Source organism: Elephas maximus, chromosome 14 (genome assembly GCF_024166365.1).
Source record: "Elephas maximus indicus isolate mEleMax1 chromosome 14, mEleMax1 primary haplotype, whole genome shotgun sequence".
Lineage (NCBI taxonomy): Eukaryota > Metazoa > Chordata > Mammalia > Proboscidea > Elephantidae > Elephas > Elephas maximus.
The window spans coordinates 6,502,773-6,509,841 of NC_064832.1; the positions used below are offsets into that span (position 1 = coordinate 6,502,773).

General features: G+C 33.2%; 1 pseudogene; it reads left to right on the forward strand.

Moving 5' to 3' along the window:
* The first annotated feature begins 2,057 nt into the window (after positions 1-2,057).
* On the forward strand, positions 2,058-2,981 carry LOC126058409 (olfactory receptor 2AK2-like; annotated as a pseudogene).
* Positions 2,982-7,069: the final 4,088 nt, after the last annotated feature.

Sequence of the window (7,069 nt, forward strand, 5' to 3'; positions counted from 1 at the left end):
TATAACCTATCTTGAAATTTAGATTGTATTTACATCAATTGGTTTACAGTGAACTAGCTTGCAATGACATTTATTTTGTCCTTTCAGTTACGTGTGTTTGCATTTGATATTTTTAAAACATAAACCAGTTTTTTCGATAACCATATTTAAATAATATTTTATTGTCATTGAGTATTGTTATTACTAAGGTGAAAAATTTTAAGAATATTAAAAATATAATGTATTAGAATGTTGTTAACTATAAATTATAATTTATACAATTTATCGAACACTTTTAGCAAGTAAAGTGTTTTTCATTTATTAGGTTTTCAAAAACAGTAAAGCTTTTAAATAGAAAAAATTTTTTTCTTTTTTGTGTTGTTATTTTTGTCATATTCTATTTCATGGGTTAGAACATTCAAAAAAATCATAACGTTGTTAGAATAAGTCTTTGTTTTTTCCTGAATTATACAAACATCCATCATTATTTTATATCACTGTGTTTGCTGTTTTAGAGAAAGGCCTATAATGAAGAATGACGGTTCAATAGGATCAAAGCTTTTTAGAATATATGAAATGTGTGTAGTATCTTTCCTATATAACTTAATGATATGACTACTTACAGTCAAATGTGCCTTAGTTTATACCAACTTGGCTGACTATAGATAATGTTAAAAACCAAATTTCTACAAGATTAGGTTTGTATATGAACCCATAAGTTTAACTTGCAATTTATGAATGGGAAGTTTCAGACAAGAGCTTTCTAATTCATGAATAGCAACTACAGGTTATGAGTTCTTATACAAATTTAATTTTGTAAAAATTTTGTTTTTAACAGTTCTGGTGATGGGGATGGGATTAATGGAACGTTTTGAACTAGGTTAAGCTCAGCAGGCAAGTCTTAATTGGTTAACTCACATTTTGGCTTCTGGGAAGGTCAGGCATTTGTAGGAACTAGACTTAGGTTTGGTTTGCTGATGTGGGGCTTAGCATAAGTGACTGCACCTTGGACCAAGTATAGTCAGGTCAACAATAAATATAACTTTATGACAGATCATTGAATTCTATATGCTAGAATTGTATTTATATTTGCATGTATGTGTAATCAACAGTTGGTATTGTCAATTAGTTTTCTTATTTGTCACACTTTATATTAAAGCTGACTAGTTTTTACTGAAAATAATTTTAATTTCTCAACTTTGTTGAGCAATATTTGTAATAACAATTATCTAAAACTTTCAAGTTTTAATGGGGCATCAATACCTTTTGACTCCATATCTCAACTGAGGAGCAAGTAATAACATTTTACTAACTGACATTTCGTCCAAGTGCAGTTTAAATGTAAATTTCCCCTATTAATATAAAAGGACCAAGTCAAATTCAAAATGCCATTCTTGACATGTTCCTTGAGTTAAACTTAGATTAATAATTGCTAATGTAACATTTTAATGTTTCTTTCTCCAGCCCTGCTTAAAGGTCTTGCATATTTGTTTTTTGCCTGGGCAACAAATTTCCGCATGCAATTACAGATATTATAGAAATAACCACCAATTCATTTATAAGAGTTGTAGTATTCCTGACATACAAATGGTAACATAACATTTATTACAACCTATAGCCAATATAATTTCAAAATTGAGAAATGGAGAAAGAAATTCTTTTCGTAAGAATATTATACCATATTTGAACATCACTGTCATGTTTAATTATTTAAATGAATGGAGTGAAAGATTTTTTTTCTCATACCAAGTAAGCACATCTCCAATCTCTCATCTTGAAGATATTTAAAAGGAGAGAAAAGACTCATGTTGGCAAATCATCTAAATGTTTATTTCCAGATAATATTTTTATTCTGTAAGAAATAAAAAAAAAAAAAATGATAATTTTTTTTTTTTTTTTTCAAATTGGCCATTGCTCAACAGACAGATTCAGTGTATAGAAACGGGGAGAAATAGTCACCTAAAGTGATTCAAGGAAATTCTACTGCATTTAATAATCATTTTGTTTTCTTCTGAAGGACATTCAATGTTGTTTACATTGAATTTTCAGATATTGTCTGCTTTATTTTTATCTAAGCCATGAAGACAGAAAATCAAACTTTTGGAACAGAATTTATACTTCTTGGCTTTTTCCAATATGGCCAAATGAACACCGTCCTCTTTGTTACCATTGCGGGCCTTTTCTCAGTGACTTTGATGGGGAATATCATACTGATCCACCTCATCCGACTGGGTACTCCGCTCCACACTCCCATGTACTTCCTCCTCAGTCAGCTCTCCTTCATTGACACGATGTACATCTCCACCACGGTACCCAAGATGGCAGCAAACTTTCTGTCAAATGATAAGACTATTACTTCTTTAGACTGTAAGATTCAAACCTTTGTGGTTTTGAACCTTGGTGGAACTGAAGCTCTTCTTCTTGGTTTCATGTCTTATGATAGATACGTAGTGATCTGTCACCCTTTACATTATCCTGTGCTCATGAGCAAGACGATCTGTTTGTCCATGGTCACATGTGCATGGGCCAGTAGTTCTATCAATGCTTTAATACATACATTGCATGTATTTCAACTTCCATTCTGTACATCTCGGATCATTAACCACTTTTTCTGTGAAATTCCATCTCTAATGCCTTTGGTGTGTCAGGACACCTCCCAGTATGAGTATACTGTCCTCTTTAGTGTCCTTATCGTTCTGCTACTACCATTCATGGCCATTCTGGCTTCCTATGCCTGAGTGCTTTTTGTGGTGTACCAGATGAGCTCAGGTAAAGGTCAGACAAAAGCCATCTCCACGTGTTCCTCTCATCTGATTGTGGCAAGCCTATTCTATGGGGCTACTCTCTCCACCTATACAAGGCCACATTCCTTGCATTACCCTGAGGAAGATAAAGTGGTGGCAGTATTTTACAGTATCATTACACCTCTTCTGAACCCATTTATCTGCAGTCTGAGGAATAAGGAGGTCATGGGGGCCATGAGAAGAGTGCTGGGAAAATAGACATTTGTACAGAAAATATGACTTTAGGAACCCTTTATAGTTTGAAACTGAACAACATGATTTGATTAGCCTACTGTCTAGAGAGAAGTAAGCTCAAAGAAATGTTTACAAAATAAATAAATGTAACAATGCCTTGGTTTCTACACTTCTCAGAAATAACTAAAGATTTATTATTGGAACTGGGTGGATTTGCCGTGTAAAAGCAAGAGAATGGTTGCCATTTTCAACTTTATCTTCTAAAGCAATAGATTTAATCCCTGTCTACACAATGCTCCCATGTCATAACAAATTTTTAGTACCTTTTTAATATTCTGAAATAAAATGCACATGAAATATAATTTACCATATAATACATAATATCAGGAAAATACATATGATGACCGAACTATAATATAGAGCAAAATGCATACATCCACTTATTTATTTATTTATTCATTTATTGAACAAGGGCTTTAATGCTTTAACTCTGTATGTGACACTGTTATAGGCACTGGTGAAATGGGATTAAACAAGAAAAAACTGACAAAAGTCTCTGCTCTCATGAAGTTTACATTTTATCGTGGGGAGAAAGACAGTATATAAAATTAACTGGTAAAGCAACCTTATATGAGTCGGAATCAACTCGACAGCACTGGGTTTGGGTAAATTTCAGAGTATACCAAAAAGTATTAATCACCATGAAGAAGAACTAAGTGGAAAATTGGAATCAGGAAAACAGAGGATATTTGCAATATTAAGTCAAATAGTCAGAGAAGGGAGAATCAAGAATATGACTTTTGTCAAAAACTAAAAGGAGTCGAGGAAGAGAGACAAGTGGATATTTGTGGATAAATGTTCTGGGAAGAGCAAAGAACAAGTGAGAACTCCCTGAGGTGGGGACATGCCCAGCGTAGTCACAAAAGATCAAGGAGTAAATTGGTGAGACACAGGAAATAGGTATATGTTTTGGGGCCGGGTCTTACAGTGTAAATTAGATCAACGTGAGGATTGTGGCTTTGAACCTAAAACAATGGGCTACCTTTGCAGAGTTGTGGTAGAGAACTGATGTGGGCAGGAGAAAGCCATTGCAGTAGTCCAGCTGTGACAAGATATTACCTTGGACCAAGGTGATATTAGTGGAGGAGCAAAAACTGGCCAGATTCAGGAGACTGGGAGAAAGCAGACATTTGAGTTTTGTGGACACATGGGATGGGAAATACTATGAAATAAGAAGCTTTCAGAATTGGGCTAAAACTTGAAATAAACAACTGGAAGTGTGGAACTGTCATCATTACAGCTTGAGGGAAACCGCAGGTGGAGCATTTCATCATTCGTCATCTCTTATGCTACTTTCATGTTAATGCCTTAGGCCCACAATTACAATCATTATTCTGGCTTCTATCACCATTAAATAGAAGCTCTTATTTCTCATCACCATTGAGTCGAAACTTTTAAATCAGAAAATAAGTTCTCTTTGATGTCTGGCTTCTTTTCCTAAACATGTTTAAAAGGTTTAACCATATTTTTGAGTGTCTGCATCATTTTTATTACAAAGCTGAATTCCATCATATGGCTTAGAATAATTATTTCCATTCTGATGTCAGAAATGTTTGACTATAATGAATAAAACTACCATAAAGCTTCCTGTACAAGTGTTTTTTGAGAACACGTGAACTCAATTCTCTTGTACATATACCTAAATTGAAATTGCTTGGTCATAAATTAGGCACATGTTTAGCTCTAATAAAAAAAAAAAAAAATTTTTTTTTTAGCGTTATCCAAAGTGGATTTAATCATTTATTTTCCAATCAGTAATATATGAAAACTTAGAGTCTGAGTGTTGATAATAAATAATGCAGTGGGTTGCTAAACTACTTGCTGCTAAATATAAAGTGGGATATAAACCATGAGAGCAAAATACAACCAGTGTGCCATCAGTGCATGAACAATGGTATTGGAAGAAAGTGTATATTTCTGTGAAATATTTTAGAGATTCACTGACAAGATTTTTTTGGATCCATTGTCAATAATTTTAATAATAATTATATGTAATGGCCTTTAGGAACACTCATTTCTGGTTCAAGACAAAATGTGTTTATTGGTCTATGAACGCCTTACTTCGGTCAGTTTGTTTATAATATAATGTATACCTGTAAGTTCACCACCCAACCCAACAACTAAAATAGTAAATTTATCTTTAGTGCTTCTCCAGCTCTTGGCGACCCCATGTGTGTCAGAGTAGAACTGTTCTTGGTAGGGTTTTCAACGGCTTATTTTTCTAATGTGGATCACCAATCCGTTCTCCTGAGGTGCCTCGAACCACCAAGCTTTCAGTTAGCAGTGACTATGTTAACTGTTCACACCATCCAGGGACTCTTCATATCCTCCTATACCTCTGGGTAGACTCGAACCACCAGGGTTTCAGTTAGCAGTGACTATGTTAACTGTTTGCACCATCCAGGGACTCCTCATATCCTCCTATACCTCCACCATCATTCTGAATTTTTGGTTTTTTAATTCTCTTGCTATAATTATAATATAGAATTCATAGGGTATTAGAAAATATTTTTAGATGCTGTAGAACTTAATAAAGGGGTCTTAAGTTTTAAGTTGTAGATAATCTTTTTGAAAATTGTTTTTTCGGTTGACATTACTAACGCTCCAGGTTGAATGAAATGACAGCCCATTCTATTTTATTACTGAATGGCATTCTATTTTAAGACTATACTACACATTTATCCAGTTTTTGTTGTTGGTGTTGTTGCTGATAGATGCTTGTTTTATTTCTAGTTGTCTACTATTATATACAATGCACTTATAAACATTGTTGCATTTGTCTCCTGTTTCCCATAAACAAGAGTTTGTATTTTGTATATATCTACGAATGGAATTGCTGGTGAAATTACTTAAGTGTGTAAACCATTTGTGTTTTACATAAAGTTTGAAATTCTAATTTATACTTACTATCAAAAATGAAAATAATAAATCCATATTTTAATAAATGTACATTCAAATTTAATGAATTTTAACATATTTAAATATTTTTCACACAGATTGCGTGAAAGTTCACATCTGCAGACCACATCAGTCAGTGAAGTATATGGTTGCATGTCCAGTTGCTAGCTTCAAGTTTCAGGTAATCTCCACCCCAGCTTCTTGATCTTGGCCTTAGAGTTTTATACATCCTTGATCTTTTATTATTGTAATTAATTTTTGTAGTATTTTTGACCATTTTCATGCTTTTGAGTTCCAATAGAGCCTAAACCTGACTAAATACGATGCCTAAACTTCAATAGCTATAGCTAACAAACTTTTTTTAAGTAAATAGCAATTTGAAGGATGATTTGTGTAAGTTATACAGAATAAAGAAATCCTTATACAGTACATTCACAACTAATCAGATAGATTATCGCAAATTGAACAAACCTATATGAAAGTAGTAACATATTATTAGCACTTGAGAAGATTCCTCATGCCTCCCCCTAGCTGCTACCCATACTTACTTGTAATGAAACAATTATATTTAAGTGCATTATCCATGAATTATACTGAACAATGAAAAAATAAATCATTTCAATTATTACATAAATTCAATATAATCCCCATTAGAATCCCATCAGTGTGTGCATGTGTGTGTGTTTAATTTACAAGTTGGCTATAGAATTTATATAAAATGATGCCAAAAACAGTAATAGCTCAAAGGGAATTTTAAAAATAATAAAATGAGATGCATCATTCTATGTGATATCAAAAATTTGTATTGATATAATTATAGACCAGTGGAAGAGAATACATAATTCAGATGCACACATATGTGTACAATGATGAGTCACATACGTCAGGTGCTTGTATGGGGAGTGATAAAAGGATACACATTTCAGTGAAAGTTGTTGGATCAATTGTATATCCGTGTATATTTTTAAAAAATGAGATGTGGATAATGTCAGTGAAAATGACCAAGTTGATAGCCTCAGATAGCTTCTGTGGAGGGCCTGTTCCTGCACAGAAACAACGACAAAGCAAAAAGTGTTAGAATCAACTTTTTTAGAAATTTAGAAAGTTTTAAAACATTTACAGCAACCAAGCAAATACTGAAATAGGAGAAAACC